Below are 12,248 nucleotides of genomic sequence, written 5' to 3'. Positions count from 1 at the left end.
GTAACTATTTTTATATTAGCAAATTATTTCACAGTATCTCCAACATAAAGTTCCCCCAGAACAAGGACAGCCCTCTCAGCCTTTCCAGAGAAATTGTTTCTTATCCATATTGAGCTTAGGATTCAGCCAGATTCCAGCTGAAAGATTTAAGTAGGGGTTGAACTTGAACACTACAGACCAAACCACTGCATATGTAGGAGTATGGGATGAATCTGTGCCTCCTTTGACAGTTTAGACGATATATAGTGAAGAGATGGAATGTCATTAAAGAGGATGGGGAGCGTTCTGTGGGTAGGGATCAAGGAGCCTCAGGCCAAAAGCCTGACGGTATAATAGCAGGTTTGGAATGCCAAGGCAACCTTGAGCCACTGGCCCTGTAACTTGCACAAGTTAAGCCTAGGGCATTTGTAGGCAAGCACAAAGACAAAGGTACATGCACAAAGGCACACACATGAACAGACACATACACACACACACACACACACACACACATACACAAAGTCATACATACACAAAGTCATACATACCTGAACAGCAAGGCCTGGTCCTCCACAGCCTTGTGTAGTATCAGTAACCTACATCTGGCCGAGATAATACCCAGACTCAGCCTGTTTAAGTGTCTGCTGGGCAAGCAGGAAATGTCACTCTATTTTCACCAGCAGCTAGGTACAGGAGAGAGGGAGGAGGGAGAAGTGGAAGAATGAGAGGGGGTAGAGAAGGAGGAAAATCAAGGGGATGAGTAGGTAGGAAAGATAGAAAGAAATAATAGAAAGGGGAAGCTGGAGAGGCAGAGGACCTACAGTTGAAGTTGGAAGTTTACATACACCTTAGCCAAATACATCTGAACTCAGTTTTTCACAATTCCTGACATTTAATCCTAGTATAAATTCCCTGTCTTAGGTCAGTTAGGATCACCACTTTATTTTAAGAATGTGAAATGTCAGAATAATAGTAGAGAGAATTATTTATTTCAGCTTTTATTTCTTTCATCACATTCCCAGTGGGTCAGAAGTTTACATACACTCAATTAGTATGTTATCATTGCCTTAATTGTTTTAACTTGGGTCAAACGTTTCAGGTAACCTTCCACAAGCTTCCCACATAAAGTTGGGTGAATTTTGGCCCATTCCTCCTGACGGAGCTGGTGTAACGGAGTCAGGTTTGTAGGCCTCCTTGCTCGCACACGCTTTTTCAGTTCTGCCCATTCTATGGGATTGAGGTCAGGGCTTGTGATGGCCACTCCAATACCTTGATTTTGTTGTCCTTAAGCCATTTTCCCACAACTTTGGAAGTATGCTTGGGGTCATTGTCCATTTGGAAGACCCATTTGCGACCAAGAATAACATCCAAGACTGATGTCTTGAGATGTTGCTTCAATATATCCACATAATTTTCCTGCCACATGATGCCATCTATTTTGTGAAGTGCACCAGTCCCTCCCGCAGCAAATCACCCCCACAACATGATGCTGTTAACCCCGTGCTTCACGGTTGGGATGGTGTTCTTCGGCTTGCAAACCTCCCACTTTTCCTCCAAACATAACGATGGTCATTATGGCCAACAGTTCTATTTTTGTTTCATCAGACCAGAGGACATTTCTCCAAAAAGTACGATCTTCCCCATGTGCAGTTGCAAACCATAGTCTGGCTTTTATATGGCAGGTTTGGAGCAGTGGCTTCTTCCTTGATGAGCGGCCTTTCAGGTTATGTTGATATAGGACTCGTTTTACTGTGGCTACAGATACTTTGTACGTGTTTCCTCCAGCATCTTCACAAGGTTCTTTTCTGTTGATTTGATTGATTTTCACTTTTCGCACCAAAGTACGTTCATCTCTAGGAGACAGAACGCTTCTCCTTCCTGAGTGGTATGAAGGCTGCGTGGTCCCTTGGTGTTTATACTTGCGTACTATTGTTTGTACAGATGAAGGTGGTACCTTCAGGCATTTGGAAATTGCTCCCAAGGATGAACCAGTGAAGGTCTCCAATTTTTTTGTTCTGAGGTCTTGGCTGATTTCTTTTGAATTTCCCATGATGTCAAGCAAAGAGGCACTGAGTTTGAAGGTAGGCCTTGAAATACATCCACAGGTACAACTCCAATTGACTCAAAGGATGTCAATTAGCCTATCTGAAGCTTCTAATCCATGACATATTTCCTGAATTTTCCAAGCTGTTTAAAGGCACAGTCAACTTAGTGTATGCAAACTTTTGACCAGCTGGAATTGTGATACAGTGAATTATAAGTGAAATAATCTGTCTTTAAACAATTGTTGGAAAAATKACTTGTGTCATGCACAAATTAGATSTCCTAACCGACATGCCAAAACTATAGTTTGTTAACAAGACATKTGTGGAGTGGTTGAAAAACGAGTTTTAATGACKCCAACCTAAGTCTATGTAAACTTCCGACTTCAACTGTATATAGCTTGRTGGAAAAACAATCAGAGGGATAGATAGGAAGAGACAGGGAGGAAAAAGGGAAAGAGCATGTTGTCGGATGTTGGACCAATAGAACATCACATAAAGTGAACTTAACATCACAGACTCCAATCCCACCCAGCAGATGCCTTGGTCTGCTTGGAACACAAAAAGTCTGTGAGTAGTGCACACAACACGTCAGTAAATATAGAAACCAGCCTGCAGCAGCCAGTAGACCACCAGCCTGCTCTAACTAAACATGGCAGGCTGCACACACCACAGCATATTCTGCACTGTATACCGGCACAACAACATGCAGTCAAATGTCATATCTGAATTACTTATGCAGTAGGATATACTCTTTCCCATGTGGTCAAATCAATGAACATATCTGTTTTGTACATGGTATCACAACTAGGGTAAGGATTAGTGTTAGGGTTAACATTGGGTTAGGATCTAATATCACAATAAGGGTGTGAACTGTGTACAGTGAATTTAAAATCACACTCCACAGAACACACAAAGGAACCTCTTACTATTGATATAATGAGCCATGAGACCCATGGGAGAGGGGGTTTAGTGTCTATATAAAACACATCTAAACAGTCAGGGAGGTCTTTAAAGTGTGGCTCATCATCACATATTGTTGCGATAAATTGTTTACAACATGAATTACGAATGACGAAGGGCAGCCAATGACCATAATATATTAATATATGTGATCTCTTTCTCTCTCGTTTGTAAGTATTTTTGAAAGCACTGCACTTCAAGTGCCCCTAAAGTATCTGAAGCAAAATAGCTGTAATGCCAGGGAAGATTCAGAAGAGTTAAAGAGAAGAAATCAGTGCTCTRTGAAAGAGTCGTGATGAAAGAATCTGCATCTTTCTCTCTCTCTGTTTCCTCTCTCTATTTYTTAGCTACTGTATATATTTCTTATCACAATTTTCTCTTTTTATTTCCTCCCTCCATTTCTCCTGCCTCTCTTTAGATGTATTTTCCCAGTTCAGATTGTGAATGACTTCCAAACCGGTCTGAAGCCAACCAGTCACAGACAAGGGTTCAGGGCTGACATGAATAAACTAAAATTGAACAAATAAAATACAAAACTCAACACTCTGGCCCCTATTGAGAGACAGCAGAGCTTCTCCCTCTCTTTGACTCACACATACATGTGTACACACACAGACACACAAACACACACATAGACACAGACGCACGCACATTTGCAATACCTGCGCCTGGGTCCAGGACCAGGTGTGTGTATTTAACATGCAGCTGACCAAGCTGTAGCCTTGTATTTGTCTGCCGGAGAGCAACAATAAACCTATACAATTGCAGACAGAATGAGGGAGAGCACTGTTATATTTGTTAACACACAATGTGCTGCTACACTATTCAAACAGTATCACAGGCATGCTCCAGGATTCTCCAGCAGCCCATATACTGGCTGCAGCTGAACTGTYCTTATGTCATCAGTWATGTACAGTCAGGTCCAAAATGATTGGCACCCTTGATAAAGATGAGCAAAAAAGACAGTATAARATKAATCCCTCCAAATTATTCCACTCTTCATCTCGGTGTAAATAGGAACTATTCACGCTACTAATAAAAACAATTGGAACATGAGACTGTCTAACATTGAGCCAACTAAATGGTCCCTTAGTGGTACAGTGTGTTTATCCCCTCGACGTTGTGTCAAGTCAAATCAAATCTTATTTGTCACATGCACGTGTTTAGCAGATGTCATTGCGGGTGTAGCAAAATTATTGTATTTCTAGCTAAAACAGTGCAGTAATATCTAACAATACTAACAATCTAAAGTACAGGAATGGAATTAAGAATATATAAATATTTGGACGAGCAATGTCAGAGCGGCATAGACTAAGATACGGTAGAATAGGACAGAATACAGTATATACATATGAGATGAGTAATGCAAAATATGAAAACATTATTAAAGTGACTARTGTTCCAATTATTAAAGTGGCCAGTGATTTCAAGTCTATGCATATGGGTCAGCAGCCTCTAATGTGCTAGTGATGGCTATTTAACAGATAGAAGCTGTTTTTCAGTCTCTCGGTCCAAACTTTGATGCATCTGTACTGACCTCGTCGTCTGGATGATAGCGGTGTGAACAGGCAGTGGCTTAGGTGGTTATTGTCCTTGATGATCTTTTTGCACTTCCTGTGACATTGGGTGCTGTAGGTGTCCTGGAGGGCAGGTAGTATGCCCCCAATGATGCATTGGGCAGACCGCACAACCCTCTGGAGAGCCCTGCATTTGTGGGCAGTGCAGTTGCCGTACCAGGCGGTGAACAGCTCGACAGGATGCGCTCAATTGTGCATCTGTAGAAGTTTGTGAGGGTTGTAGGTGCCAAGCCAAATTTATTCAGCCTCCTGAGATTGAGGAAGCTCTGTTTTTCTCGCTCACAATATCATTATTTYTTAAACAAAGCGATTATTATTATTATTATTATTAAATAATTTAGAATGATATAAAATCCCCTTAGATATTCTCTCAGATCAGATTTGCCCTAAYGAAAAATGCACCTTAGATATTAATGGTCAACTATTTCAGCGCCATTTCGCGCTGCTCTGAGACAAGCATGGGGACTGGTCTTGATAAATCAATGAGATTTTTATTTTCACGAAATCTCCATTTGGGTGTTGGTTAGACTACAATTAGGGTGTGGAAATRTTATGCTCTTAGTACTGTAGCCTACTCCCAACGTCACGTTGTAGAGTGCCATAACTCTGAGGATTTCAATTTTATTGGAATAGAAATAGCATAATATTAATCCAATTAATTAAGCTACATTTCTTAAAATTAATCCCATATAAACTCAGCAAAAAAAGAAACCTCTTAATGTCAACAGCGTATATTTTCAGCAAACTTAACATGTGTAAATATTTGTATGAATATAAGATTCAACAACTGAGACATCAACTGAACAAGTTCCACAGACATGTGACTAACAGAAATGGAATAATGTGTCCCTGAACAAAKGTGGGGTCAAAATCAAAAGTAAGTCAGTATCTGGTGTGGCCACAAGCTACATTAAGTACTRCAGAGCATCTCCTCCTCAWGGACTGCTCCAGATTKGCCAGTTCTTGCTGTGAGATGTTACTCCACTCTTCCACCAAGGCACTTGCAAGTTCCYRGACATTTCAGGGGGGAATGGCCATAGCCCTCACCCTCCGATCCAACAGGTCCCAGACATGCTCAATGGGATTGAGATGTACAGCGTTGAGATTGCCTGCAATGACAACAAGCTCAGTCCGATGATGCTGTGACACACCGCCCCAGACCATGACGGACCCTCCTCCTCCAAATCGATCCCGCTCCAGAGTACAGGCCTCGGTGTAATGCTCATTCCTTCGACGATAAACGCAAATCTGACCATCACCCCTGGTGAGACAAAACCACGACTCTTCAGTGAAGAGCACTTTTTGCCCGTCCTATTTTGGTTCCACTGGACCTGGGGCCCTGTCAGGAGGCTGAAACTTGGCCGCAAGTGGTTCTTCCAGCAAGACAAGAACCCCAAGTACACATAAGAATTCACAAAGAAATGGTTAATTGACCACAAAAAGTACATTTTGCAATGGCCATCTCAGTCTCCAGACTTGAACCCCATTGAAATCCTGTGGTTTGAATTGAAGAAGGCAGTCCATAAGTGCAGACAAAGGATATCCAGTAAAGATTCTGTATAGGGGAATGGTCTTAGATCCCTCCCAATGTGTTCTCCAATCTCATATACTTTTGGTTGTTGAAAAAGGCTCAGTGCCATTATCCTCACAAGGTGAACTATTAAAGGGTTTTGAAAACAGGGGTGCCAAAATGTTGTACTCCTATCTTTTTGAAAAAACAAATATGACTTGTTAAACAAAATGTATTTATCTGAGCAATTGAATAAGTATAAAATARTAAAATGTATCAGTTTTTTTCAACATACAATATAGCTCAGTATTTGTATTGATTATTTTATACAGAATTATCCGCTCATCTTTATCAACGGTGCAAATAATTTTGGACCTGACTGTAAGCCAGATGATATTAATGTAGACCACTATACACACACTCATGCAGGCAGACACCTGTCTCTTATACACATCTAGATGTGTATAAGAGACAGACTATACACACACTCATGCAGGCAGACACAATGGGCCACTTTAGTGTAACAGTATAACCTGTCTCTTATACACATCTAGATGTGTATAAGAGACAGGTTTTTTTCAACATACAATATAGCTCAGTATTTGTATTGATTATTTTATACAGAATTATCCGCTCATCTTTATCAACGGTGCCAATAATTTTGGACCTGACTGTAAGCCAGATGATAGTAATGTAGACCACTATACACACACTCATGCACTTAGGCATACACATACACACATACGCACGCACGCAGGCAGACACAATGGGCCACTTTAGCATACACTGCAAACCCCAATCTACAGATAACCCGCCACACAACCAAAGCACATTACTGCACATCATTATACCTCACTAACCTGCATGATTTAAGTCAGGAAATACATATATTAYCACCTTCCTCTCACCTTCCTCCTGTCCTCCTGTTAAAAAGTGTTGAATATTTTTAGGAGTGTGGGGGCGGTGAGTATGTGATGGCTCATGAGTAAAAACACAGAGTACGTGTTATAGCTTCAGTGTACTGTACATGGTTAAGAGCTTCAGGTTCAAGAACCAAGCACTAAGCTCATAGATATCTACAGAAGACATTGCAATCACATTACCATCATCATATTCCACATATACAGTGCCTTCAGAAAGTATTTACACCCCTWGACTTTTTCCACATTTTGTTGTGTTACAGATTTTGTGTCAATGGCCTACACACAATACCCMATAATGTCAAAGTGGAATTATGTATTTTGAAATGTTTACACATGTATTAAACATGAAAAGCAGAAATGTCTTGGGTCAATACGCTGTCAAGCCTAAATAAGTTCAGGAGTAAACATTCGCTAAACAAGTCACATAATAAGTTGCATGGACTCACTCTGTGTGCAATAATAGTGTTTAACATGATTTTTGAATGACTACCACATCTCYGTACCCCCACACATACAATCGTCTTCAAGGTCCCTCAGTCGAGAAGTGMATTTCAAACACATCTGCTACAGAATAAAACTATTSCAAAACAWGCATYCTGTTTGCAACAAGGCACTAAAGTAATACTGCAAAAGATGTGGCAAAGCTATAAATTGTTTGTCCTGAATACGAAGAGTTATGGTTGGGGCAAATCCAATAAAACACATTACTGAGTTCCACTCTCCATATTTTCAAGCATTGCGGTGGCTGCATCATGTTACAGGTATGCTCGTAATCTTCAAGGACTGGGAWGTTTTTCAGGATAAAAAAGAAACAGAATGGAGCTAAGCACAGGAAAATTCCTMGAGGAAAACCTGAATCAGTCTGCTTTCCACCGGACACTCTGAGATKAACTCACTTTTCAGCAGGACGATAACCTAAAACACAAGGCCAAATCTACACTGGAGTTGATTACTAAGAAGTCAGTGAATGTTTCTRAGTGGTCGAGTTGCAGTTTKGACTTAAATCTGCTTTACAAAATATGGTAAAACTTGAAAATGGTTGTCTAGCAATGATCAACAACCAATTTGATAGAGCTTGAACAATTATGAAAAKAATAATGGGTAAATATTGTACAATCCAGATGTGTAAAGCTCTTAGAGACATACCCAGAAAGCCTGACAGCTGTAATCGCTGCCAAAGGTGATTCTARCATGTATTGACTCAGGGGTGTGAATACTTATGTAAATTAATTATTTCTGTATTTMATTTGCAAARAAATKGCTAAAATGTCTAAAAACATGTTTTTACTGTGTCATTATGGGGTATTGTGTGTAGATGGGTGATTTTTTTTTAATTTCATTCATTTTGAATTCAGGCTGTAACACAACAAAATGTGGAATAAGTCAAGGGGTATGAATACTTTCTTAAGGCACTGTACACATAGCAGCACACTTACATTGCAGATGTAATCTGCTTACTGATTCAACTCCACATACACACACACATACCTTGCCCCCCAACACTAAACACACRCACACACACACACAGACACACACAGTGCCTGTGAACAGATGTTATGTTTGTGGTGGATAGTAGGTGTAATGCCTTCTGACAGTCTGTGTGTATGTGGGAGGTGCAGAGACACTAATTGAGGTAGAGCTGCCTGATTGCTGTGGCCTGTTCCAGTGGAGTGCTGGGGAATGTGTGTGTGTGTTGCGCTCGTGATAAGCAACTGATGCTTCTGCATATTAACACTACAGAACCTGCTCCCAGGGTCCAGAACAACACTGTAAAATAGTGTTGAATCCACTTTAAAAAATACACAAATAAAAAACGTTAATACATTATTTAGATTTACACAAATAAAGTAAGTCCAGGGATGAATAATAATAAAAGGTGTTCAATTTACTCATAATATGATTAAATATGAGTTGATGTCACACAAACATTTAGTAAACCCAACGTATTAGTGGTTAAAAGACTTCATGTGTAAAGCTGCAATATCTAACTTTTTSGGCGACCTGACCAAATTCACATAGAAATGTGAGTTATATATCTGTCCTCCTCATTGAACACACGTCTAAGWAGCAGTAGATCTGTTCTATGTGCACCATTKCTATGCTTAAGTTTAGTTTGTTCTTCTTTTACTTWCAGTTTTGTACACCAGCTTCAATCAGCTGAAAATACAATCTTTTTGGTTATGGAAAAKATATTTCACAGCATTTTAGAAGGTACAATGATTCTCCACACTATACTTGCTYGTTTTTTTTCACATCAATTGAAATTAGGCGAAGAATTCACATTTTTGCGATTTCTGCATAGATTTTTTTTACTTTAACACGTACGAACACTGGAGTGTGATCATTCTACTGTGGTCCCTGCAACGTACGCTCAAACCAGGTGTGATTAGAGCACTTATTTAGAAGGTTGAGTTACAATTGATGAAACAGTCAGTGTTTGAGCTGGCCACACCATTTTTTTACAGCAACATTTTGCACAAACACAGTCTTTACAACGTTATGTCCTTAATCTGAGCAGCTAATTTTTTGATGCAATGTTCAGACATGCATAGAACTAGTGACAGCATAACACAATTCTCATCTAAACCTGATTGCTAATAGCATTTACTATTTACAATTCATCACATCACGGGTGAGCTCACCAGTGATCAAAATATTTGAGTAAAACACTTTCTAAAAGTCAAAAGTAATCCGATGTTGGGTAGTTTGTTCGCGCCACAATGTTTGTTTATTCGCGTCAACCAAAGATACGAGGTTACAAAAGTTGGGTCTGTTTRCAGTGTGCATGTGTCGTCTACCATCACTCACTTCCATCATTCACTTCCGGAAGTTTACTCGAAAGACGAGTCTTTCACCTCATTTTGTTACAACATCTTTGGTCTGACAGACATTTACATGACAACCAGAATGCATTGTATGATGTCAAACAACATGGCACCACACACAGCTGGCAATTAGCTTAGCATTAGCTCATCAAAATCAGTATAACCATCAAAAAAGTATTTTACAGACATCATGTGTCCATTACAATGTATGCAAAAATTGGAATGCATGACTTGTCTTCAGGACTTGAAAACGTGAMTAATACAGTAAATACATTATACTCCAAACATACATACGGTGTGCTTCAGTAGAAATGACTACACGATATACAGAAACTATAATGGTAACGTAATAAGGCACTTACTTTGATAGTAGCGCACACATGTCCAAAGTTATTATTAATAAGGAAAACAACAATGAAGACAATGCAGGCTTCAGCTGTAAAATGTGCCAAGGGGGAAAAGTTTGTGCAAGTTCTGAAGTTCTGTTCTGACTGGAGATACGCAAATGTCTGCATACTTGATCTGGGGAAACACTGGTGAAGTGCTTGGGCTCTCATCAAAGAGAGAAGTTTGTCCGGCTCAGTAATGCCTCAAACGTAAATTGTAATCAACAGTAAAATGGGCTACTTCTATGTGAATTAATGAGGAGGCAGAATACACCTCAATTCAAACGGTTCTTTACAAAATAAAATGTGTTACGAAAATAATTAGAAATTGACATGTTGAAACATATCCTATAGATAATTAGCAGCCAGCATAGCATGCCTTGATTTGAGGGCAGCGTGGGTTAACTGTGCTGTTGCATAACAGTCACATTTTGGAACAGTGAGTGCATTCTGACATCACGCTGGGGTGACCATTAGAGATATTTGGAAACCACACGTGAAATGGTTAACATTGTTTAATGATATTTGATCATTTGCCATTTTAACCCACTTTGGCAGGCACAAATGTAGTAAATCTCTKTGGTTAGTCTCATAAAATATATGTTTTAGGGTCCAATGAAATGATCAAATCATTGAAATGACAAACTCATTGCTATTAAGTATATGTTGGTTGTTGTTTTCTTGTCAATTTCAATTCAACCCAGAATATTGTTTTACAGTGAAGAATTCTAATGCAACACTTCCTGTCCTCCTACCTTCTTCCTCTCCTCCTCTCTCACTCTTTCTACCTCTCTCTCTCWCTCTCCCTGTCTCCCTCTCTACATCATGACCTGCCACTCACTGACTGATTGACTAGACCTTGTGTATCTCGATGTAGCCATCTGTTAAAAGAGATGAGGATAGCTCAACCCCATATATTGAGCTTCCTATGCTGATTCAGCACAACCAGGATGCTCAGAGGAATGGCAGTGTAAATGAAGAAAAGACAGATGGAAAGAGTGTCTGAGGATCACATGGACAAGTCTTCTCCATCCATTTATCGAATTATCATGTTTTGGCTCTGGCACTGAATGACTTACAGTATATCTACCTGATTGTATAGTTTGAATAAAGTGTGTTTTTATATGCGAGTTCCCTACTCCAACGAGTGTGTTTCTGCTATACCAGTGATAATAAGGGATATTAAACAGCCAGGCCTATAACTATGTTTTCATGTGTGTGTGAGTAATACACACTGAGTGTACAAAACTCAGTGTATATTATGGTATAGTCTGACCAGGTGAATCCAGGTGAAAGCTATCATCCCTTATTGATGTCACTTGTTAAATCCACTTCAATCAGTACAGATGAAGGGGAGGAGACAGGTTAAAGAAGGATTTTTAAGCCTTGAGACAATTGAGACATGGATTGTGTATGTGTGCCATTCAGAGGGTGAATGGGCAAGACAAAATATTTCAGTGCCTTTGAACGGGGTATGGTAGTAGGTGCCAGGTGCACCGGTTTGTGTCTAGAACTGCAACGCTGCTGGGTTTTTCATGCTCAACAGTTTCCCGTGTGAATCAAGAACGGTCCACCACCCAAAGGACATCCAGGCAACTCGACACAACTGTGAGTCATCATGGGCCAGCATCTCTGTGGAACGCTTTCCACACCTTGTAGTGTCCATGCCCCGACAAATTGAAACTTTTCTGAGGGAAAAACTCAATATTAGGAAGGTGTTCCTAATGTTTGGAATATGAAGTATACTTTATGTGAACGAGTGTCTTTCTACAGAAATATGAACAGGATTTTAAAAGTGAAGGGAGTTAGTGTTTCCTCAGTCATCACTGTGAGCCAGTGATTGTTGGAGAAAAGCAGCAGCAGTTCATCTCCTCCTGCAGCTATTAGTATGCTGATTGGTACATTAGCTGCGTATTAAGAATAATCTAATCTGAGTTATGGCAGGGATGTGTGTGTGTGTGTGTGTGTGTGTGTGTGTGTGTGTGTGTGTGTGTGTGTGTGTGTGTGTGTGTGTGTGTGTGTGTGTGTGTGTGTGTGTGTGTG

Source organism: Salvelinus sp. IW2-2015, linkage group LG13 (assembly GCF_002910315.2).
Source record: "Salvelinus sp. IW2-2015 linkage group LG13, ASM291031v2, whole genome shotgun sequence".
Taxonomy (NCBI): Eukaryota; Metazoa; Chordata; class Actinopteri; order Salmoniformes; family Salmonidae; genus Salvelinus; species Salvelinus sp. IW2-2015.
The sequence above is the reverse complement of the archived record's forward strand: the minus strand, read 5'-3'. Positions refer to the sequence as shown.